Source organism: Macaca fascicularis, chromosome 15 (assembly GCF_037993035.2).
Source record: "Macaca fascicularis isolate 582-1 chromosome 15, T2T-MFA8v1.1".
Classification (NCBI taxonomy): domain Eukaryota; kingdom Metazoa; phylum Chordata; class Mammalia; order Primates; family Cercopithecidae; genus Macaca; species Macaca fascicularis.
This window is the reverse complement of record NC_088389.1, coordinates 6,489,760-6,515,277: the sequence shown is the minus strand read 5'-3', so window position 1 is coordinate 6,515,277 and position 25,518 is coordinate 6,489,760. Positions and strand designations below refer to the sequence as shown.

Here is a 25,518-nt window from a genome sequence, read left to right as displayed (position 1 = left end):
ATCAGGAAGAGTATCACACGGGGGTGTACGGTGTCTGCGATACTGGGAGTAATATCTACCTCTCAGCCTTGGAATATTAAGAAGAATATCACAGGGTGGATGTACACCCCCTACCATATTGGGAGTAATATCAGCCTCTCCTCTCCATGGATAATAGGAACAATATCCCAGGCTTGATGTACGCCTCCTGCTCTATGGGGAGTCATATCCCTTCCAGGGTACTCATAACAATATCACAGGGCGGGTGAACACAGCCTGCGATACTGGAACTATTATCATCCTCTCCCCATCCGGATACTAGGAACCATATCACAGAAGAGCTGTACCCTCCCTGCGATATTGGGAGTAATATCATGTGCTTCTTCCATGAATATTAGGAGGAATATCACCGGGTAGCTGTCCATTCATTGCTATGTTGGGAGTCATGTCATACTCTACCACCTGGATATTAGGATCAGTTTCACAGGGTGAGTGCACACCTACTGCGATATTAAAACTAACATCATGTTCTCTGTCCCTGGATATTAGGAACAACATCACAGGTAGGTGTACACCCCCTGCAGTATTAAGAGCAATAATATGATTAATTAGTAAACATCAATGATCGATTTTAATAATTACCAGGCTGATCTCGAACTCTTGACCTCAAGTGATCTGCCTACCTCAGCCACCTAAAGTGCTGGAATTACAGGCGTGAGCCACCGCGTCCGGCCAACACTTCTTGACATCTCTTTTTGGACCTCAAATTTAGCATGCCGAAAACACATTTCTGATTCCCCCTGCTATAACCCACTCCTCCCATAGTCTTCCCGATCCCAATAACAGCATCTCTAGTCTTCCAGTTACTCAGGCCAAAATCCTTGACATCATCCTTAAAACTTCTTTTTCTCTCTCTTGTCATCCAACCCATTTAAACTCTCCTTTCAAAATATATGCCAGACCTAACCACTTCTCACCTTCCTCATCATTTGCAACCAGGTCCAGCCCTCATCATAGCACTTTGAGTTACTGCAAAAGTCTCCCAATCGTCAGGCACAGTGGCTCATGCCTGTAATCCCAAGCACTTTGGTAGGCCAAGGCAGGTGGATCATCAGAGGTCAGGAGCTCAAGACCAGCCTGACCAACATGGTGAAACCCCTCTACTAAAAGTACAAAAATTTAGCCGAGCATGGTGATGGGTGCCTGTACTCCCAGCTATTCGGGAGGCTGAAGCAGGAGAATCACTTGAACTCAGAAGACAGAGGTTACAGTGAGCCGAGATTGTGCCATTGCACTCCAGCCTGGGTGACAAGAGCGAAACTCCATCTCAGGAGGTTAAAAAAAAAAAAAGCCTCCCAACCCACCTCTCTCCTTCCGCCTTTCACCCTGCCCTGCATTCTACCTTCCTCTCTCAAACATTTCAGAAAAAAAAAAATTATATCCACAGAGAGAGAAAGTACAAATGGGGTGAAATGTTTGGGGAATCTAAGGAAAGAGTATATGGGAATTCTCCGTACTATTTTTGCAACTTTTCCATAAGTCTGGATTATTTCGAATTGAAGAGTTAAACAAAGAAAAAACAAAAAACAAAAACACTATCTCCCTTTGTGAATCCATCCTGTGTTTCCCCTGGCAACTTAACGACGCTCTCAACTAACACATCTATTTTTTCATAAACACTAAAAGAACTGTTACCTAGTTTTGATTTTCTGTGCTTGGCAGTAGAAGTGTGTGTGTGTGTGTGTTTCATATATGTGTGTGTGTATATATATGTGTGGGTTGTATGTGTATAGAGAGGGAGAAATATATATGTGTATATATATAAATATATATTGTATATTTACAATGGTAATGTGTATATATATAAATATATGTGTGTGTGTAGATATATATAATACATACCCCATAGCCTGTCCTTAACCAGTTCTAAACTTAGTTGGAAAAATACATACCTAAGCAGAGAATTTCAATTTAATATAATGAATATTATGATAGAGGAATGTGTTGCTATGGAACACGCTGCTAAGACACAAAACCTCCTAGATGGGGCAATGAATGAACGAAGTTTTCCACCTATAGGCACCCCCTCTGATATCCCCTCAAACCTTTATAGTTATATGCATTTGCTTCCCCCAGGACCCTCGTTTCATAACGGTTAGTCCTAGAGCCTAGCAAGTTCCTACTACAGCTGGCACACATATGCCATTCAAGAAACAGTGGCGGAGTGAATGGCGAGTTAAGAACCATTTGTCAGCCCGTTCTCAGCAGTACAACATGCACTGGTATGCAAATTATATTTTTGTTGAAAGCAACAGCAGGATCACAAATTATCTTTCCAGAGAAAGCAAACCTCAAAAGCTTCTTTACCCTACTAAAGCACGTTATAAGAAGCTCCGCTTATATAAAAGAAAACCTCATTCGTTATCAATGGCATGTAAACCTAATAAGCCTCCGCCTCTGATGACATCTCTTCCATCCCCAGGAGTAGATGAAGGAGGTTCCGGAAACCCTGGTAGTTGTGAAGGTGGCTCCCAGCTCTGACAGTCTTGAACCCTGCGTGCGTAGAGGTCACACAGCAGAACAACAACAGAGGGAAGCATCATCAGACTTCGAATATGTTTGAACCAGAGATAGCAAATAGGCTGCAGCCAACCGAAAACACCAGAGATTCATGGTGGCCACCTGAGGGGTTGTGCTCTTAAAAAACAAAAATAAAAAATAAAAATTAAAAAATTAAGAAAGGAAGGGGTCAAGAATCCATCAGGTCTGACTGAGACGTGTATCAGTGACTAACACCCCGTATGGCAAAAGTACTGCGGTGCGCTTTGGGTACTCACAGCTTCAGCAGTATTCAAAGGCGTGTGCTTCCCTAAGACTAAGCCACGGGAATACCCCCAGCAACACTGCCAGGAGAAACGTCTCCCATGGATTTGGCTAGAAATACAGTTGTCTTTAACAAATTAACACTGAATAAATCCTGACTTATTAGAGCCTATGAGCATGACATTCTCAATGATAAGTTATCACTACAATCTCCAAACATCTGCGATCCTGCAGGGAGGAGCTGTGACAGTGCAGGCCACAGGCCACATGTCCAGAATGCTTCCCAGACTGCCTGTTACAGAATAAAAGAAATGAATCCCCCCCCCAAGAATGTCTTCACTCACATTTAGCCAGTTGTTCCTTTGTGTGCATCTCTGTGCTAAAATGGCCATTCTTCCCCACAGCCTGAAGTCATATGCTAAAATAAATGAGACTCACATGAAGTCACAACCATGCAGATGCGAGGAAACCACCACAAATGAAATGGGCTGGAGAGTGTGGCCAGGAGGATGGTACTTCCCAGGAAGCAATTACTTTATCTCTGTCCATGAAGCAGGCAGCTGTTATTGTCCCCCAGGCCCACGCCAGCCACTCAAAGTAGGTTCTAACCAAACTACCTCCAACAATCAATATAAATACACCACACAATTGGCTTCTGAAAGGACACCTTGCAACCAACAAGAAACTGTTAGCACAACTTTGACAAACTGTACAACTAAAAACCTTGGAAAGGGATAAACACTGCCACATTTTGACTCAAATACTGCTACGTGGTAGCACCGCAATAATTCACTGAAACAGAAGAATGAATGAGGAATACGTTTATATAGGAATCAGAGGAAGCATGACTAATCATTTAAAGAAATAGGTCAAGAAACTGCTAGGTTCAAATGCTACCGTGTGACATTGTCAGGGCCTTAGGCAAATTCACTTTTCTTGGTCCTGTTTCTAGGTTCATCAAAAACCAGCTTTGGACTAGGGAATCTGTTGCTTCCCAAAGCCTTCCTTCTGTGATTCCAGCCCAGATTTTAGGACTGCTCTCCCACTTGGTATATGAAAACACTTTCCATGTATAATAGCAAGAGTACATTTCTGTGTTGAATGCGGTTTGGGACCTACTCTATGAGGCAGAATATCAACATGTAACTTTAAACGTGACGACAAGGTGCACTCTAGATAAGGATAACACATAAGATGTGGCCATACACCTGTGCATGCCTGGCAGGGAGATGGGGAAGTCTCATTTAATGAAGCCGGGGTGCCTGTTGCACCTGAACATCCTCAGTCCACGTCAAGTTCACAACGTCCTTCTGACATCAAACCACAGGTATCACATACTTTTCCATACTTTCCACCCAAGATTAAAATATGCAGAGCACCGTGATAAAGACGCCTCCATTCCCAGCATGTTGGCTCTCATTCCGTAGAATTACATACTTTCAGTGCAAAATGATGACCAGGTTCCAGCGGCAAGCAAGACTGGGCTCAGTGGGGACAGCAGGCCCTGCAGGAGCCACCATGCCTGTCGCCACAGTCTGATGCAGCTGCAGAGAAGCTGTGGCTGAGGCCATTCACTTTGTGAGAGAACCGCACAGGAGGGAAAAGGTAGGGAAGGTCGGGAAGAGGACAATGTCATGCTTCTGAGCCCAAGCCAAGCCATCGCATCCCCTGTGACTTGCATGTATACACCCAGATGACCTGAAGTAACTGAAGAATCACAAAAGAAGTGCAAATGCCCTGTCCCACCTTAACTGATGACATTCTACCACAAAAGAAGTGAAAATGACCGGTCCTTGCCTTAAGCGATTATATTATCTTGTGAAATTCCTTTTCCTGACTCATCCTGGCTCAAAAAGCTCCCACACTGAGCACCTTGTGACTCCCACTCCTGCCCACCAGAGAACAACCCCCCTTTGACTGTAATTTTCCTTTACCTTCCCAAATCCTATAAAACGCCCCCACCCTTATCTCCCTTCGCTGACTCTCTTTTTCAGACTCAGCCCGCCTGCACCCAGGTGATTAAAAAGCTTTATTGTTCACACAAAGCCTGTTTGGTGGTCTCTTCACACGGACGCGCATGACAGGCAGGTGCAGAGCCAGGGAAGGACCTGTGATGAGAACAGAAAGGAATGCGTCTCCCTGTACACACACTCGGATTTTATGACAACGTGCGCAGGGGGCTGAACTGGATGCCTGAGAACATTCCTCCAAGTTCTTTTGCTGATTTTCTAAATATTGGTGTAAAATCTGAACTCAGACAAAATTTTTTTAAATCGCTTCAATCAACGTCTTTGTCTAGTGCTACATGATCATCTAGAAAACCAACTTCTCTTCTAAGGCTCACATCCTCCTATAAAGTCCCAGGGATTTTACAAGGGAATGCACCTCTCATTCGCATCAAGAACACACACAACTACTGTTAAAGAAATGATTAAATTGCTTACATAATTTTTTAAACACCCAGATTTGAAATACAAGAGAGACAACTTTTTGATAGCTCTGCTTTCCAACTGCAAACTGCGAGTGGAGAAAATAACCTACCATGATTTCTAACCAGTCAACAACCTGTCTTCCCTGGCTGCAGTAGGAGCAATCTTTCTGAGCTCAGGAGGAAAAAGAACCCAGCTGTTTAGCGGACAGATAATCATCAGTTCTCAGCGGGCTTCCCCAGTCCCAAATCCCCATGTGATACATGGAAGTAAACAGCTATCATTGACCAAGCATCTGAATGCTTATCTCACCTCGCCATCTGATTCTCCTGCCATGCAAATTTAAAATTAATAAGCCTGCTATTAGAGAACAGAGTTGGTGCTACATCTGTCTTCCTAAAATTATGGATAATTACCAGCCCACAATGGCTTCTAATCAGATTTGAGTAGTCCCTTAGACAGGAAGCTAAAGTGCCTCAGCCCTAAACTGAGAAGAAAACAGAAACTGGAATGCTCTAGGTTTGATTTTTTCCCCCTTGTTCTAAAGTTGCTGTTCACGAATCTCCTTCTACTGTCTTGTTTATAAAATTTATGAGAAACAGGGAAAATCAAAGACATGATAGAAATGGCCACGTTTTCTAGGTACAAACTTTGTGAACATTATTTTTAGGTGCTGGGCTTTTTCTCCACAAATTGTGAGCCTGGAGTACATTTTCTCCCTCGTGGTTACACATTCAGAGTCAGGGAAAGTGGCTTTAGGAGTAAAGAGGGGAGTGCAGTGAGAAGTGACCGGACACTGAGAAGGACAGACAGGGACTCTACCTCGGTGGCCTACAGCATTCCTGGGCCTCCGCCTTTACTTTTCTATCTGTACAAGGGATCCAAAGGCCCGTGATTCTAGGCCACGACAGCTCTTCATACACACATACACTAACATCACACGCCTGTGTGAAAAGCTGTGACACTTGGCTGATTTTCTGAAGAAATTATCTTGTATCATTTCTACTCAAGTACTCCACCTCCTTCCAGACAAGTATCTGAGGATCATGGGCTATCCCACAGCCATGTGTGTAACCTCTGCTGCTTACGATCCCTGTTCACATAGCATTTTCCAAAAGCATTTGGTGTAAAGTGACAGAAGAAAGAAGAATAAGGTTATTTCAGCCCATTCATTCATTCATTCAACAAATATTGACTATCTATGTGCCAGGCACTGGTGATATAACAGCGAACATATATTTTTGTAGGTAGCGACAGACAACCAAAAAGTATGTTAAAGAGTGATCAAGACTGTAGAGGAAAATACACCAGGAAACAGGAAAGAAGAATACCCCTAGCCACCCTACACTGGGGTGACGCTAGTGTTACAAAATGGAAACAGCGGCCGGGCGCAGTGGCTCACACCTGTAATCTCAGCTCTTTGGGAGACTGAGGCAGGCAGATCACCTGAGTTCAGGAGTTCAAGATCAGCCTGACCAACACGACGAAACCTTGTCTCCACTAAAAACATAAAAATTAGCTGGACGTGGTGGCACACGCCTGTAATCTCAGTTACTCAGGAAGCTGAGGCACAAGAATCACTTGAACCTGGGAGGCAGAGGTTGGAGTGAGCCGAGATCGTGCCACTGCACTCCAGCCTGGGTGACAGAGTAAGACTCTGTCTCAAAAAATGTAAAAAAAAAAAAAAAAAAAAAAAAATGTAAACAGAGAATAAGATACCAAAAGAAAGAACATGAAGGATTAATTGTAACAAAAGCCTTTGTAGGCTGATACTTTCCTTCCTGGATCCTTGTCCCTTACAAATGGAAAAAAAGGGCGGAGAGGGGGTAGCATCCAAATGATGTTGTAAGATGACTTCGGGTTTCAGATGTCTGACAGCCATACTCAGGTACTTCAAGGAAAAAGCTCTAGCTCTATAAGCAATCTGGGCAATGGTTTAATGATCCTGTAAGATCAGTACCATATTCTCTCATTTTTCATAGATGAGGAAACTGAGGCATAGAAAGGCTAAGTAAATTGTCCATGGTCACAGGTGATTTAGAAACTTTTCTTCAAACTTTCAAAAGTTAACTACTGCCACTATTACACATGGGTTTTTGTTTGTTTGTTTTTGTCTGTTTTGAGACAAGGTCTTGCTCTGACCAGGCTGGAGTGCAGTGGCGTGATGATGGTTCACTGCAGCCTCGACTTCCCAGGCTCAAGTGATTCTCGCACCTCAGCCTCTCCAGTAGCTGGGATTACAGGCATGAGCCACCACACCTGGCTAATTTTTTAATTTTTATTTTTTGTAGGGATGGGCTTTCACCATGTTGCCCAGACTGGTTCCAAACTCTGGGCTCAAGAGATCCTCCCAGGTCGGCCTCCCAAAGTGCTGGGATTACAGGTGTAAGCCACTGTGCACAGCCCTACAAATGTGACTTGTACAAAGTCAGAGCAGTGAGCAGGAAGAGAACAGAGACTTCAGCGAGTCTCCTGGCTGTGGCAACGCCATATCCCTCCTCCATACCGTAATGTGTCTACACCCACCAAGCTCCTAGACGTTGAAGGCAGGCCAGCTCAGAGACGAAACAGCAGTCAAGAAAGAGAAGATGCAGACATGCGTCTTGATTTCGGCTCGAGCGTGCCTCTCTGCCCTGCAGCTGCACAGGCAGAAACCAGGGGCCGTGAGTCTCAGGCAGTGTGTTTGGTTCCTGGCTGGTTATCTTTTGGGAGACCATCCCATACAATTAGTGTTACACTTCTCAAAAAGGAAGTGTGAGTTTTATAGAAAAATCGATTCCATTTGGGAGAAAGGTCTAATAAAACCACAAAAGGATAACACATTCATACAACAACAAATTCAATTCATCTGTCACAAACTGAAATCCCAAAGCCCTCAGCACACAGCTGCTTTTCTGAGCTGAAATTCAACTCCAGTTGAGAAACAGGTCAATTTTTCTAAAGAGATTTCTTTTTCACATGCCTTCAATAAAAATTCCTTTCCCTCACTTGTCATTTTCCAGATTTAATGGCTCTATTGGCCTTTCTCTCATTTAGGCCGTGAACACTGACTGCATGTCTAATACGGCCAGGACTCCAAGGGAGGCACCCTAGGGAACACAGATGACCGCAGCACAGCGACAACCTCAAGGAGCACACACGGGGAAGGCAAGATGATACAATCGAAGACTTCACACAGAAAAGAACTTGGCATCCATACCCCATCCCATTTCTAGAAAACAACGAAGCTGACTTAGGAACATTTACCGAACAGCCTGCAGTGTGGAGGCAGCACGAGGGGGTTCCATGCGGGGAAGAGCCCCTTCAGAAGGCGGCGTGCAAGCAACGTGGAGGCAGGAGACGTCCCCACGCACAAGGGCCAGCCTGGGAGCCTGCAGAAATGCCCATGCATCTGGGAAGAGGGAGAGAGGACAAGATACTTAAATGCTCCAAAATGAATAGAAGCCTCCCAAGAACCTCCCCCGAAATGGGGCAGGGATTTACGAAAGACCAAACCGAGCATGCGCAGTTACCTGAACATAGCGCCACCAGAGCGAGCTATCAAGGAAGAAACAGGGTCACTAGAAGCCTGAGCCTCTGCTCCCAGCTCTGCAACTCATTCACCCGATGACCTTGGTGAAGGCTCTTAGCCTCTGTGAGCCACAAGAGAATCACGGGAAAACAGAAGATATGAAAGTGCTCTACCTTTTTCACAGAACTGCTGAGGGAATAAAATCAGATAACGGATTTTAAAATTCTCTGTGAATTACAAAGCAAAATGCAAACGTATGAAATCATTCTTAGCATTAATAACAGCACTGTAAAATTAAGAGAAGAGTTAAGACCACAGCATTTTCCATCCCCCGACTCCCGAGACAAATAGTGAGTCCAGCTGACGTATTTGGGCAACCCCAGTATCTAGGCTTTGAGAGTCTCAAACAGCTCATGAACTCTGACAGTATCACTCCAGCCCAGTGCTCATTAAGTTCTCCAAGACAGCCAACTGACCTAAAAAACTACAGCTTTTTCAGCTGGACTTGAAGCCCTCCAAGCTCACAGCACAGCTCAACAATGAAGAAGAGGTTTTCTGCCACTAGACTCAAAAGCTGGCTTTCGTAGATTCCCATAGAAAGAACATTCAACGCCAGGCATGGCGGCGCATGCCTGTAATCCCAGCAATTTGGGAAGCCGAGGCAGGAAGATCACCTGAGGTCAGAAGTTCAAGAACAGCCTGGCCAATATGGCAAAGCCCCATCTGTACTAAAAATACAAAAATTAGCCGGGCATGCTGGCAGGCACCTGTAATTCCAGCTACTCAGGAGGCTGAGGCAGGAAAATCCCTTGAACTCAGGAGGTCGAGGTTGCAGTGAGCTGAGATCACACCACTGCACTCCAGCCTGGGTGACAAGAGCGAAAGTCCATCTCAAAGAAAAAAAAAAAAAAAGAGCATTCTTTTTTGCTGATGTTAAATTTCCTGTGCTTAACACAGAGAAATCATACCACACTGAAATCCTGAAAAACATATCATAAAAAGCATTTAGTGACTAAAGACATTCAATATAACCTGTAACAGTGAGTTCCCCTCCTCTTTCCAGCCAGCTCCACTAACGCTGTGACCCTTAACACAATGCTTTCACTAACACAGAGGAAAATTAATAGGACCGCTTACCCCTCTCAGCTGATAGCTAAACCACTGTTTCTCCCTGGGCTCACTAAAGATGACCTTTACCCAAAACCAGGCTGCAACGACCCTGTAGATGTTGACTAACAATTTCAAAATTCCCATATTCTTTGTCCACTCCGAAGGAAGATGAACTGAAGCCAGGTGTCTCCAAGTCAGAACTAACAGAGGCCTTAAACATCAGATGGCCCATTCCCTTCTTTGACAACCGGGGGATCTAAAGCTGAGCTTATGGAAGAAAACAGCCTGTTTAGTAACAAAGCGAAAACCAAACCCTAGTCACCCAACCTCTGGTCCAGAACTCCTGTGACATTCCAGCACCCATACAGGATGAGTCTCCCTAACCAGAAACTCTGAAATCTACAACTTTTGAGTGCCGACGTGACGCTCAACGAAATGTTCATTGGAACAGCTCAGACTCTGGATTTTTGAATTCAGGAGGCTCAACCAGCAAGTATAATACAAATATTCAAAAATCCAAAAATGTAAAGAAATCTGAGACACTTCTGGTTCCAAGCAGTTTGGACGAGGGATATTCAACGTGCATTTTTTTTTCCTCTAATGAAGGAAATTAAAAACGAGGCCCAAGCAAAGTCATTCAATCCATACTAAAGTCATTCAATAGTTTAATTAGTACCCATTTAAAGTGAAGTTCTACCCGCAGATATTTAAAAGGATGAATACATACATGCCTATAATTCCAGAACTTTGGAAGGCCGAGGTGGGAGGATCACCTCATGTCAGGAGTCCAAGACCAGCCCGGCCAGCATGGTGAAACTCCATTCCTACTATAAATGCAAAAATTAGCCAGGCGTGGTGGCACACACCTGTTATCCCAGCTACTCGGGAGGCTGAGGCACGAGAATCGCTTGAACCTGGGGGAAGCACGTTGCAGTGAGCCGAGATCACATCACTGTACTCCAGCCTGGACCACAGAGCAAGACTCTGTCTCAAAAAAAAAAAGGGAAAAGAAAAAAGAAAATTTAAATTGTGTTTTCACATGGAGCCCATGTACCCAGAACACAAACCCTGCTCTGTGCTCCAAGAGCACACAGGGTGCCCCTTTATCTTAATGCTCACCATATTCCATGACAGCCATTGACACGTGTCTGTCGATCGCACTAGATTTCCTGTGCATGAGGCAGGGATCATATATTATTACCTTTCTGTCCCCAGTGTCTGGCCTAGAAGCATAAGATCATCTCCTCCAAAGAAGCGAATGAAGCTTTGATTCCCCAGTACCAGAAGTCACCATAAAGGTGTGCACAGCCACATGCTTAGTGTAGGAAGTGAAACCAAACAAAAAAAAAAGCTCCAACTTCCAGAGGCAATGGTCCAATTATGAAATCCTCTGGCTACGTTCAATTGAAATTCAAGGTATTCAAGAGGCCAATATTTAAGGGATAAATTAACCCAACCACTTAAAACTAAAGTAGTCAAGGGGTAAAGGTATAGTACCTTTTACAAATTTATCAGCTCTTAATATTTACATTTAAATATGACGACGATGGTGTAATAACTTTATTAACTAGTTATTATGTGTTAGGCACGAAACTAAGCACTTTACACACACATTTGCACGATCCTGTGAGATGATAATGACCCCTTGTCATCCCATTTCATAGATGAAAGTCAGGTTTATATAAGCTTAAAAACTTACCCCAAATGACACAACTACTTAGTAAAACCCAGGCAGCCTGACTCAATAGGCCTTGTTTAAAGAAGTAATATTTATAAACCGTCCAGCACAGCGGTGGTACAAACAAGAGTTCAATAAATGCCTAAAGGGTACTTCATACCCAAAATCGTTTCCCGCCAATCAAACTAGACTTACTCTGGTTCTGCATAACCAACTGTCAAATTATTGTTCCATGAAGAAAAGGTGGAATGGGTAGAGATCAGAATAGAGTGAATAACTGCTAAATATACTTCATGACAGGTAGTAACAGGATGTGGCATTTAGGCTGTTTCCACATTTGTTTGGGTGACAATTTTTTTTTTCACAGTTCTAAAGCACAAGAGCCATTCTAAGCTGGTGAAAGCGTAAGGCATGTCTATGATCCAGGCCTCCAATTCACTGTGGATCATTGGATCTCAACCTTTACGGTATATCAGAACCACCTGGGGGTTTTTAACAGCACTTGAGCTGCCCAGGCTCCATTCCTGCAGATTCTATTTCAACTGGTCGGGAGTAAGCAAGCATGCTTTTTTCACAGCCATCCAGATGCAGCTACGTTTGCAAACCACTGTCCAAGATGCTCTCACACTTCCACTCAGTTCAACACACACTCACTGAGATTCTAAGCACTATGAATTGGGCTAAGTTAACAAGTCAGGCTCCACTCCCTAATAATATTGCCAAAGAAACCAACATCAGAGATTTATTCCAGTCCAAACCAAACAAATTGCCGGGTGAAAAAAATGCCCTGGCATCGTTTGCCATACAGAACAGCTTCCTGTATCTTCCCGGTCAGTAGCCTAGAGACTGACTCTGAGCCATGAGAATTCAGAGTCAGAGAAAAATGCCAGTCTGAGGCATCTGCCATACTTGTATCACACCCCCAAAAGCGCCCAGCTACATTTCACATCCACTGTCCTAACAGGGGTCGAAACAGGAAAGAGCAGTGCAATACAGAAAACAGAGCCTGCTGGGCATCAATAGGCTGGGGAATTCCAGTCCTAGCCCTGCTATCAATCGGTCTGGTCACTTCTCTCTGGTCCTGGTGTGGCCAACAGTTACGCGAGAGGGTGAGGCATAAAAACAGATGTCAGGCAAGCTCCAGCATCCAAAATACATAGAAATCAAAAAGCATTAAGGTGATATCAAGGAATGTATGCCATCAACCAGAAAAGTAACTGAAGTATTCCTTTTCCCATTCTTAAGAAATCAAAAGTGGAAGCAGAAAATTGAGCAATCAGCCTACTAAGTTGACTGGGGCAACAGAATACACTCACGTATTCTGTTCACAAAAGGAGGGGTGACAGACCAAAAGGAGAACTGCAGAGCGCCCCTCTCTCCTCTGTCCACCCATGACACCAGCACGTGAGTGCGTCCACATGCAGCTCCCAGTCTCCTGTTCCACTGACACCAGCGTCCACTCACCGCAAGCCTACTAAGTGCCACATGTGCTAGGATGCTCCCTCATCTCATTACCATAGACGTCCCTGGTGGAGGTGAGTATGTGACAGACGAAAATCACGGAGGCCTAGGGAGGTTGAGACCCGCATTCCCACTGAGGTGAGGGTGTGCTTGAGAGGGACCCCACGGCTGGGCCCTCCATGCCGCTCTCCTCAGTAATCACTCCCAGACCAGAGCAGCGAGGGGGAATTTTCTTCCTCTATTTTCAGCCCCTTGGTTGACCCACCGTTCCCCAGAAAGCTATCGAGTTCTGGCAGCTCTGAGGCCACAAAGCCATAAAGGCACGGGACACACAGCCCATCTGTCTCTAATGGGTCTTTTACTTGTCATGCTGGTCATGTCAAAGAGCAGATGGGTTAAGAAAGACTTGGCAAGTTACCACGAAATGACCCCTCCACTCCTTCCTGGGGGAAGGCTGACTAGTGAGCAGTCAGGCCGGCTTTCTTCCCCCACTCCCTGCATTCCTGTCCCTAAGGAGCCACAGACAATCCCACCAAATAGAGGCAGGAGACAGCCTCCTCCTTCCTACAGCTGGAGAGGGGAAGGGTCCTCTCGGGCCTTTCTAACTGCATGAAAAGCAAACTGTGAGCTGTACTGACCCGGGCCTCACCCATGTTGCAGTCACGTACAACACAGGTGCCCAGTGCTATCATCAGGCAGAACTACGAATGTGCTTTCCATCGTTTTCATACAATGATTCCAGAACCGTTATCCACACAGCTCCACTTCTCACACATACGACGTACTTCACGGATTACACAGCATGTTCACCATGCCCCTCATCTGCTCCTCCCAGTATCCTTGTGTGATCCCTTGAGTATGTTTTCTCATCTCCATTTCTTAAGAAATGGAGTTTCTGAGGTTATGAAATCAAAACTTTCCCAAGAACATCCAGCTAGTGTTAGAACCAGGATATGAGGGCTTCTGATTCTAGAACCGGTATTTGTGCCACTATTCCACATGGGCCCCTCCAGGGATTTCTGCCTGATCTGAAAATGCAGACAGCAAATCCGTCTCTCTACAGTCCTGGGGTTCCCTATAGACAAGAAGTCAAACTTCTAACAGAAAGCTTATACTTATTTGGAAGGCTACCTGGGATATTTCTTTTAAGTTAGTTTGTTCATGTTTTGGAAAGATTGTTCCAATGACAATGCGGGGCATGAAGTGTAGAAAGGATTCCATGATGAGGCAGAGAAACAATTCGGTGGCTCTTACAATGGTTCAAATGAGGCATGAGGTACAACCAGAAAGGACAGAGGGAAAATGCATTGGAAAGAAATGCAAAATGAAGTCCACTCAGACCCAGGATGGAAAAAAGGGGAGTAAACATGATGGTGGTTTCTAGTTTGAAAGACTGATGAACAAGGATGTCATTAACTACTGCAGAGTGGTATCTGGGGCCTGGGTGCACCAGTTTGTTTAACCATTCACCTGCTGAGCAGTCTCCAGGTTGTTTTCAGTTTCTAGCCTTTATAAATAATGCTGCTATGAACAGATACATATAGGCTTTTGTGTGAACATAAGTCTTCATTTCTCTGGGATAACTGCCCATGAATGTGAGTGCTGCATCCTATGGCAATTGCACATTGAGTTTTTTAAGAAACTGTCAAGCTGTTTTCCAGAATGTCTGTACCGTCTTCCATTCCCACCAGCCAAGTGTGAGTGATCCCGTTTCCCTGCGTCCTCACCAGCATTGGTCTTGTTACTACTTTTTATTTTAGGCATTCTGATAGGTGTATAGTGACGTGGCTTTAGTGTGCATTTTTCTGATTGCTCATGATGTTGAACAGCTTTTCATGTGCTTATATGTTATCTGAAATGTCTCTTCAGGTCTTTTATTCATTTTCAAAATAGATGATTCGGTTTCACTGCTGAATTTTGATAGTTCTTTATATATTATAGATATGAGTCCTTTATCAGACATGTGGTTTGCGAATAGTTTCTCCCAGTCTCTAGCTCCTCTTTTCATCTTTATTTTGCATTTTACATTTTAGTCCATGATCCATTTTGAGTTAATTTTTGTACTAGGTATGAGGTTTAGAGCAGAGTTCAGGTTTTTTTCCTATGAATAATCAGGTAGCCAGTAACTTTTTTTAAGAGACAAGGTCTCACTCTGTCACCCAGGCTGGAATGCAATGACAAGATCAGAGCTCACTGCAGCCTTGACTCCTGGGCTCAAGTTATCCTCCCGCCTCAGCCTCCTGGAGTAGCTGGGACCACAGGCAGGTGCCACCATGACCAGTTAATTTTTTTAGTTTTTGTAGAGACAGGGTCTTGTGCCATGTTACCCAGGCTGGTGTGGAACTCCTAGGCTCAAGTCATCATCCCACTTATATGGGGCCAGGCACTGGCACATGCCTGTAATCACAGCACTTTGGGAGGATGAAGCAGGAGAATCACTTGAATCCAGGAATCCCAGACCAGCCTGAGAAACAGAGGGAGGCCCTGTCTCTGCAAAAAATTTTAAACATTAGCTGGGCATGGTGTTGTACACCTGTGGTCCCAGCTACTTGGGAGGCTGAGGTGGGAGGATCTCTCGAGCCTATGAGGCTGAGGCTGCAGTGAGCCATGATCGCACCACTACACTCCAGCCTGGAAGAAAGTGAGACCCTGTCTCAAAAGAAAAAAAAAAGAAAAAGAAAAGCTAGAGCATCACCCATATTAAAGACAGGTATTGCCTTTTTGATAATTTAATTACAGTTATATAATGGACATGTAAAATATCCAGTTTGAAAGTTTGAAAAATACATAACTTTAAGTATTCTTACCTTAAAATTCTGATTCCTACCTAAGATATCGCATACAGTTTACATAAGTATCACAATGCCGGGACAACAACTAAAAATGTGTACGAGGGAGAAAACTGAGCATGTATGCCTATTAATTAAGGTATATTTCCCCCTTATTACATAAAAAGGTCATCACGGCAAATCCCTGTGACTGTATCTAAAGCAAGCCTACAGTTTTACTTCTCTGTATTATAAAATGCAAGGCTAAAATTCAAATACTAAACATTTCCTGAAGCCAAGCGTAGTTTACTTAAAATAAATGCCTAGGGTCTATATAAAAAATATGAAAAAGCTAGCTACTTCATAGCCATTCCAATCTAAGTTCAGTTTTTTCTTTTTTAATTGACACATAATTGTGTACTGTACATATGTATGTAGTACACATGGTGATGTTATAATACATGTATTGTAGGTGATCAGCATAATTAGCATATCCACCATCTCAAACATTTATCATTTCTCTGTGTTGGTAACGTTCAATACCCTTCCTCCAGTTATCTGGAACTATATATATAAATATATATATTTTTTTGAGACAAAGTCTTCCTCTGTTGCCCAGGCTACAGGGCAGTGGTGTGACCTCAGCTCACTGCAACATCTGCTTCCCAGGTTCAAGCTATTCTCCTGCCTCGGCCTCCCTGGTAGCTGGGATTACACAGGCACTCACCACTATGCCCGGCTAATTTTTGTATTTTTAGTAGAGACGGGGTTTCACCACGTTGGCCAGGCTAGTCTCAAAATCCTGACCTCAGGTGATCCACCCACCTCAGCCTCCCAAAGTGCTAGGATTACAGGCATGAGACACCACTCCCAGTCTGAAACTATATATTCTTGTTAACTATAGTCATCCTATGTTATAGAACACTAGAACTTATTCCTATCCAGCTATAATTTTGTATCCTTTAACAAATTTCTCCCTATCTCCCTCTTCCCACACCCTTCTCACCCTCTAGGATCCTCTGTCTACTTTCAACTTCCATGAGATCCACTCTTTTTTGCCTTCCACATAAGAGAACATGTGCTGTGTAACTATCTGTCTCTGGCTTATTTCATAATATCTTCCAGTTCCATCCACATTGCTGAGAATAACAGGACTTCATCCTGTGTTATGGCTGAATAGTATGCTACTGTGTATGAAGACCACATTTTCTCTATCCATCATCTGCTGTTGGACACCGAGGCTGATTCCATATCTTGGCTATGGTGAACAGTGCTGTAGGAAACGGAGGTGTGGATGCCCCTCTGACACTTATTTCCTTTTCTTTGGGTATCTACACTGTAGTGGGACTGCTGGATCACACTGTAATTTCATTTGCAGTTTTCTGAGGAACCTCCATACTGTTTGCCATAGTGGGTGCCTTAGCTTACTCTTACTCTTACTCTTTTTTCTCTTCGAGACAGAGTCTCACTGTTGCCCAGGCTGGAGTATAGTGGTGTAATCTCGGCTTGCTCACTGTAGCATCTGCCTCCCGGGTTCCAGTGGTTCTCATGCCTCAGCCTCCTGAGTAGCTGGGATTACGGGCACCCGCCACTGCACCTGGCATATTTTTGTATTTTTTAGTAGAGATGGGGTTTCACCACGTTGGCCAGGCTGGTCTTGAACTCCTGGCCTCAAGTGACCCACCCACCTCAGCCGCCCAACAGTGCTGGGATTACAGGTGTGATCCACCGCTCCCAGCTAATTTTTATGTTTTTAGTAGATACGGGGTTTCACCATGTTGGCCAGGCTGGTTTCAAACTCCTGACCTCAGGTGATCTGCCCACCTCGGCCTCCCAAAGTGCTGGGATGTCAGCGTGTGCCCCACGCCCAGCCAGCTCCTCTAGTTTACACCCCCCTACAGTGTGTAAGAGCTTCCTTGTCTCCATATCCTCGCCAGCACTTGTTATTTTTTGTCTTTTTGGTAATACTCATCCTGACAGGTGAGATGATACCTCACTGTGGTTTTGATTTGCATTTCTCTGATTAAAAGTGATACTAAGCATTTTTCTCACATATTTTTTGGCCATTTGTATGTCTTCTTTAAAGAAATGTCGGTTCTGTTGGGTGTGATGACACAAACCTGTAAGCCCAGCACTCAGAACGCTAAGGCAGGAGGACAGCTTGAGCCTAGACCAGCCTAGGCAGCATAGCGAAATCCTAGCTCAAAAAAAAAAAAAAAAAAAAAAAAAAAAAAAAAAAAAAAAAGAAGAAGAAGAAGAAGAAAAAAGAAATAGCTTTGTCTGTTCAGCTTTTTGACCTCCAAAAATTAAGAGCGCATTTTGGAATCTGACGACCTGCCTGATTCAGAGACAATCTGTGTTTGGTTCTACTCTGCTACTTCCTATGTGACTTTGGGAAGTTCCCTTAGCCACTTTGAGCTCAACTTCCTCAACATTAACCAGGAATAAGTGCCACCTGCCTCTGCTGGTTAACGCTGAGGACTGAAAGGAGAACCTCCACAACGCCATTTGACAATGCCGCCTGGCGGAAGCCCCTCAATGCGGGGCTGGTAGGATCATCTGAAGCTAAGTACAACTTTCTTTTCCACTTTCCCAGGCTCATTCTGCATACGATTAGCAAGGAATAGCGAATAAAGGAAACCAAAATACTTGCTTAATTTTTTATAAGAAATTTTTAAAAAGTGGGGGTGGTAGAAAAATAGGAGGGAGACGAGGGGAAGAAAAAGCAGCCGGTCACAAGTTCTAGTCCAGGGCTCATCCCCGGCCTCCTCACTCAGGCAATCACCAGTCCCCACCTCCTGGGGAGGGGTACTTTCTCGGCGGGCTTCACCCACGTGGAAGGCACTGCCACAGGTGTTCAGAAACCAGGAGCACCTTGACATCGGCAATGTGCTTTGGGTAGGAGACCTACAATTTCCCCAAAGAAACCACGGCACAAAAGTGACCCACATAGGAGGTAACCAACGGCTGTAAATACTTGGTGGCAAAAACTGATGCGATACTTTCTGTACAGGAGACACACACCCAAATAAAACTTGCAAAAATAGCAGAGAAAAAAATACAGCAGACATCCAGTGCCATTCTGTTACAGAAATATTTATATCCCAAAGCCAAGGACCTCTCTGGAACACTGCCTTTATTTCCATGTTTCATGGAAGATGTTTGAGTGCACTCACGCGTGTCTCAACAAACTTCCACTCCCTGCTCTAAACTCTGTGGCTTCTTAGCAAAACCCAAAAACAAGTATCCGTTTTCCTTCCAAATGGGAAATTTCCTGACCTAGCAAAACCAGCATCAAATCCACTTATTATGAGATAGCTGATTACAGGCGAAGCCCCCTAGTCCCAGGATGACTCCTCTACTGCAGGAGCGGGAAGGATGGCCATAGCACTGGCCTTCCAGACCACATCTCCAGGCAGTTCGAAACCATTGCTGCTCAGGTGAGCCATGATAAAAATCGAAACCAAGTATCTCTGAACAGTGTACATGTCAAGAACCAGACCTCGGACCGGACTCAGCAGAAATGGATGCTGCAAGGTTTGTTCAGAGACCTCCTTTCCATGCCCCCTTTCCCTGGGACTCCCAAAGTGCTGGGATTACAGGTGTGAGCCACCACACCCGGCCTGGTTTCTCTTCTTCTAAGGGCACTAATCCTGTCAGACCAGGGCCCACGCTCATGACCTCATCTAACCCTATTCACCTCCCAAAGGTCCTACCCCCTAATACCATCACACAGGCAGTTAGAGCTCCAGTACAAGAATCTGGGGGAGACATAAACATTCAGTTTATAACAATGTCTTTTCAATCCTGTTGAAAAAAACAACCAAATGAGTAGGCGACAAAGTACCTTATATGTAAACAAGTCAAGACTTTTCATATTTCTGCTAACACATTTAGGTCAATTTAAAATGTCTGATAACAAGAGTCAGAAGCAGAGATAAATGAAAGTTAGTTACTCTGCATTTTAGGCCCACATTGAGCTGTCTTCCAATGACATCGTGGCACAAAGAACACTGCTTTCTATTCCTGGTTTTGCCACCAAAAAAGCTGGAACATATCCCTGTATTTCCGTTTATCTCTAAAATCACTTGGTTGACTTAGCAGACCTCCAAGGTCCCTTCCATTCACAAATTCCACAAATAACTTCCTACCAACAGAGGCTACACAAATAAACTACACTGACGAAGGGGAAAGGTAACACTAGCAAACAATGAGATACACACAAGGTAAGACGTATAGAGAACTGGATCAACCACAAACTGGTGGACGATGAGCTGGCGGTGCATAAAAACACATTCCCTAACGATGGACAGAGAGGCAATGGCGCCGAGGTAGTATTGTTGAAGATTTCCTCTTTTAAATCTTCAAGATAAATGGTCCCATTGTTTATATTCATTCTGATTCAATGTGAATGTGAAAACTTCCTCCAGGGGACACAGACATCTAAAATCTTCCCAAGGTATCCAATTTGTCACTTGATATTTTTACTGACAAGAAAAATGAGGGACTGAATATACAAACAGACCATGCCTGATCATATGTAGAAAGACAGAACTCAGATCACAACCTGTAGCTGCCCACCCAGGAAACCAATCCCCTATCTACAGTCAACAGCCAGGAGGCCAGCCAGGCTAGCACATCAGACAGAAAGCCAGACTGCTCTCTCTCCACAACCCAGAAACTAAACCACAACTCTGTCCCAGGTGACCAGGACTTGACTCAAAACTGACAGCCACCCCAACTTTGGCCCAGTGTTTCCAGTTAGGATCATTCAGAGAAAGCCAAATATGCCCCTACCCAATCACATAGGACACCCCACCTCTGCACAGCCGCCTCCGGCCCCCACAACAGCCTCCACTGGGAGCTATTCTTTCCATCCTGAAGCTTCCCCACTCCTCATCCGCCACTCACTTGCATGTCAGTCTCTGCCACACGCAAGTGACGGTGCCGACTCTCTTGCCACAGCAGCTCTGAGAAAGTCGCCTCTGCCTGTCTCATGTGGGCAGCTTTCCTTCATTTTCCCCAAAGAATAAGTCTTAAATGAGGGGCTTCTCTATATGGTCAAGCTATACAATTCAGAAGCCCAGCATGGCAGATTCCAAGCCTGGAAAGACCATACACCCCTCAGGTCCTCTTTCCACAAAACACAGCTTCCTGGAGTTCTTCAGTCACTCCCACCAACCAGGGAAGGAACCACGAGTTATGGAAAGATCAAGGGCCTTGAAGTCAAACTTCTGAGTTCATCCAGTACTTCATCTTTCAACTTAAGAAATTACATGGCCTTGGCCAGGCATGGTGGCTCGCATCTGTAATCCCAGCACTTGGGGAGGCTGAGTTGGGTGGATCACCCAAAGTTGCGAGTTCAAGGCCAGCGTAACCAACATGGAAAAACCTCATCCCTACTAAAAATACAAAATCAGCCTGGTATGGTGGCGCTTGTCTGTCATCCCAGCTACTCGGGAGACTGAGGCAGGAGAATCACCTGAACCTGGGAAGCAGAGGTTGTGGTGAGCCGAGATCGCAACATTGCACTCCAGCCTGGGCAAGAAGAGCAAAACTATCTCAAAAACAAAACGAAACAAAACAAATGATGTGACCTTGAACAATTTTCTTAACTTCTCTAAGCCTCTATCTTCATCTTCAATAACATAATTTTACCTCCAAGATTGCATTAAATGGAATCCCACATGTAAACCAGCTGACATATATCAGGGGCCCAACAGCTGTGCGCTGCTACTGCCGCCCCACTTTACCCCAAGGGACAAGCGCAAGATGTCCAGAAAAAGCCTGTTGATCCCTACACCTCAGCATCCTGTGTTCACACAAGGCGCAGTGACATCCAGACTTACCGGGGTCACCCAAATACAAGACATGGTTTGATTTTTCAACTTAGGTACACATGGCTTCTAACGTTCACCATATATGATCCATAATTTAGAAGAGATTTTCCTACACTACCCCGTGGTTCTATTTTAGCAGACTTAGATGTGCCATAATAGCTCACTCTCTTAAGCCCTCTTCAGTGTCAAAAACAAAACTTTAATCTGTAACACAGTTATCAGCAGTGAAAGTGGAAAAGGTACCTACGAGTCAAAATGACCCTCTGCCCCGCCCCGCCGCACCCTACAAAAAGCTGTTCAGGAGGATTTGGGCTGCTTATGAGAATGCTGTCTGTATTCCCAGGGACAGACAAACGCCTACCCTGGTTAGAAGCTGCGCTGCTCAGCCTCCGGGCTAGAAAGCTCCCCACGCCCTCTACCCAAGAAGAGAAGCAAATGGGGTGGCCAGGCTCCAGGATGTGGACTGTTTAGTGTGGTTTCTGCGGTCCAGGTCACCGCCATGGGTGAAGCTCTTCCTTCTTTCTTTTCCACCCAAGTGGCCAAGGTCCTACGGCTGCTGTAGGGCCTCTTCCCTATGACTCAGCCTAGGCATTCCCCTTCCCCTTCCTTCTGTTTTTTTGAGACGAAGTCTCGCTCTGTCACCCAAGCTGGAGTGCAGTGGCATATTCTTAGCTCACTGCCACCTCTGCATCCCGGGTTCAGGCAGTTCTCTTGCCTCAGCCTCCCAAGTACCTGGGATTACAGGCACCCGCCAAAACGCCCAGCTAATTTTCATATTTTCAGTAGAGACATAGTTTCAACTTGTTGGTCAGGCTGCTCTCGAACTCCCGACCTCAGGTGATCCACCTGTCTCGGCCTCCCAAAGTGCTGGGATTACAGGCATGAGCCACTGCATCTGGCCGAGTCAGCCCAGCCATCCTGACTTTTTGTTCTGGTAAAATTACTCTCTTCTACATCTACCTTCCAAGTAGCTAAATCAGAGATCTAGCCCTTGGGGCAGGCTTGAAGAATCCCTGTTTTTGGTCCTCAAGAGGTCCTACCAGGGTCTGGGGCAATTCCAAGACTTGTGTTCTTAAAGAGGAAAGAAACCTCACATACACGGCTCTCGCAGAGCTCAGGCAGAGCTCAGGCAAGGCTTGGGAGGCGGCCCTAAGGTTTGGGTGTGCCATCTACGATAACAGCTAAGAGATCTGAAGCCAGCTGTCTGGGTTCAAACCTCAATTCCAACAGCACCGGCTGTGTGATGTTAGACGACGTCCCCAGCCTCTCTGTGGTTCAGTTTCCTCACTGTAAAAGGGCCACAATAAGAGAGCTGCTCTAAAAATTAAGTCAATTGCTGCATATAAGGTATTCAGAATAATGCTTGGTACATGGGGGACTTCAATAGACACGTACTGAACAGAGTAACTTAGCAATTACTAAATATACTCATGCAGGCCAGGTGCGGTGGCTCATGCCTGTTATTCCAAAACTTTGGGAGGCTGAGGCGAGAGGGTCACTTGAGCCCAGGAGTTTGAGACTAGCATGGGCAACAGAGCAATATTCCATCTCTAAAACTGTGTGTAACATACATGTCTATATACACTCAAATGTTCACAGTGTATTTATAGTATACAAAATAGCTGGAAAACAGACTTAACTATTCACAATGGTTACTTCTAGAGAAGGGGGAATGCAAATTTCAGCTTTTTACCCCACACATATATTCTTGTATCACCTGAAATATTTAAGCAAATTGTATGTATAAATTTGCCCCGAAACACATAGCAGAACAATGTAGTTTTCACTCAAAAATCTTCAAATCATGATGGAATTGTCCTGTGAAAGTAAAGTTAGAGAGGTGAAAAGTCTCTCTCCAGCCTAAAAGCTCTTTCATATGACCTCTATTACACAAACCAATGCAGACGCCCCAATCCTTTCCCCACTGTCCTAAGAATTTTTCAGTGAACTGCATTCCCCTTTACAAACTAGATGATAGTTAGAGTTACCAGGCAAGAACGTGGATCCAGTTCTGCTTTTTCAAAGGCCAGTGTTCCTCACATAATAGCAATGCATTCTTCAACCGGTCAACTGCCCCCAACACCTGAGCTCTCTGTTGTACACAACTCAACGAGGCCTGGGAGAAAACAGGTGCAAATTTCACTTAGTAACAACATATCCCGCCTGATTCCTCTGCTGGGCTAGTTCTCAAGTCATCTTTTTCTAAGCTTTCATTCGTACCTAGGCTGGGTAAAACACTTGACCAGGTTTTTTTTTTCCGAGACGTAGTTTCACTCGGTCGCCCACGCTGGAGTGCAGTGACGTCATCTCGGCTCAGAAGCCAGCACCCGGGTCCATGCAGCCCCCTCCGCGGCAGACGCGGGGAGCCGGGGAGCAGTGGGGACCGGCCCCTACCGGCAGGGCGACCGGGACCCCCGCGCGGGCCCATGTGGTATCGTAGCAGGGGCGAAGCCCCCGATGCCACCCGAGGCCGAGACAAAGCCCAGGCGCAAGGACCCCGGATCCCGACCTCGGACCCTGCGGAGCCCAGCTCGGAGCCGCCACGCCCGGGGCAGAGACCGCCGCCCGGTCCAGAGACCTCGTTACCCGTTTTCACCTCAGACCGCCGCCTCCGAGTGCTCGCTCCTCGCCGCGGCGCCTGGGCCGACTGGAGCGCAGCTGAGCAGCCGACAGAGCCGCGGCAGCCTCAACAATGGAGTGTCTGGGCGGGGCCGCTGCCGCGGGTTCAGCCCGTGTTCCACGCTCAGGATCCGGCTCGGATCAAGGAGCTGCAGCTGGCGCGAGGCTGCGGCCGGAACACACACTACGCTGGGGCACAGGGCCCCGCCTGCCGCCCGCCGCACCGCCTCCAGCGGAGCCTGGGGCCCAGGGCCCGCCCCCCGGCCAATGCGGAGCGAGCCGCGCGGAGAGGGCGGGGCCTAGGGGAACAAATGGAGGCTGGGCGGGGCGGTGCAGGGATTGGGCGTACAGGGTTCCGCGGGAGGACCGGACCCAAGAGCTGGCCGGATCCTGGCCTCCTAGAAGACCCAGCTCAACGTCCACCTGCAGTCTGCTCTACAGGACGCGCTCATCTCAAGCCCAGAACTCAGGCTTTTAGGGCAGAGAGCCAGAGACAGGCTTGCTTTACAAAAAGTGAAACTGAGGTCCAAGGAATAGGATTGCCTGCTGCCCGAAGTCACGTAGTCCCATTCACTCGTTCACTTTGTGATTCAGCAAACATTTGGAAGCACGTATGGTGGGCTTTAGGAGTGAAGTAGGGCCGGGCGCGGTGGTTCGCGCCTGTAATCCCAGTACTTTGTGGGGCCGAGGCAGGTGGAACACTTGAGGCCAGGAGTTCGAAACCAGCCTGGCCAACAAGATGAAACCCCTTCTCTGCTAAAAATACAAAAACTTAGTCGATCGTGGTGGCGCATACTTGTGGTCCCAGCTACTGGGACCTGTGTAAAACAGGACCTGCACCCTGAAGGCACTCACTCAGGGAGGCTGCTGGGATGGGTGGATGCAGTTAGGGTCTTCATGGTGGCTGGGGCTGACCCTATCCCCATCGCTCTTCCCACACACACCTGAACACTCATCACTCCCACGCTCGCACCCACCACTGAAAGCCTGGCCCCTAATCTGATTTGCCTAACAAGCTCCCCAGATGAACAACACATGCTTCCCTACCTCTCCCCTGCTAGGGCCCCACCGTGTTCTGGGATGTACTCAGGGATCAGGAGAACAAAACCTCAGGGAGTGAAAGGACATTCCAGGGTGCAGGCCTCTGCATCCCCCTCCATGCCCTCACCCCTGCCTGACACACCCTCACCCCTGTACCTGGCCAGCTCCTACCAACCCTTAAATTCTCACCAAGTTCTGTGGTGGCAGCCACACCCTAAAGTGGCTGACCCCCCAATAACCTATGCCCTTGTATAGTCTT

At 45.9% G+C, this 25,518-nt stretch overlaps 1 protein-coding gene across 1 annotated transcript in view; it reads right to left on the bottom strand.

Moving 5' to 3' along the window:
- LOC135967328 (SH3 domain and tetratricopeptide repeat-containing protein 1-like) overlaps positions 1-24,404 on the bottom strand; it is a 33,244-nt gene extending 8,840 nt beyond the window's left edge. Inside the window, exons 1-4 of the mRNA XM_065529911.1 lie at positions 23,820-24,404; positions 23,588-23,715; positions 8,744-10,836; positions 8,478-8,622 (exon numbers count right to left, since the gene is read on the bottom strand). The gene's annotated coding sequence lies outside the window, so the exon portion shown is untranslated. The remainder of the gene's footprint in view (positions 1-8,477; positions 8,623-8,743; positions 10,837-23,587; positions 23,716-23,819) is intronic.
- Between the last annotated feature and the right edge of the window lie 1,114 nt (positions 24,405-25,518).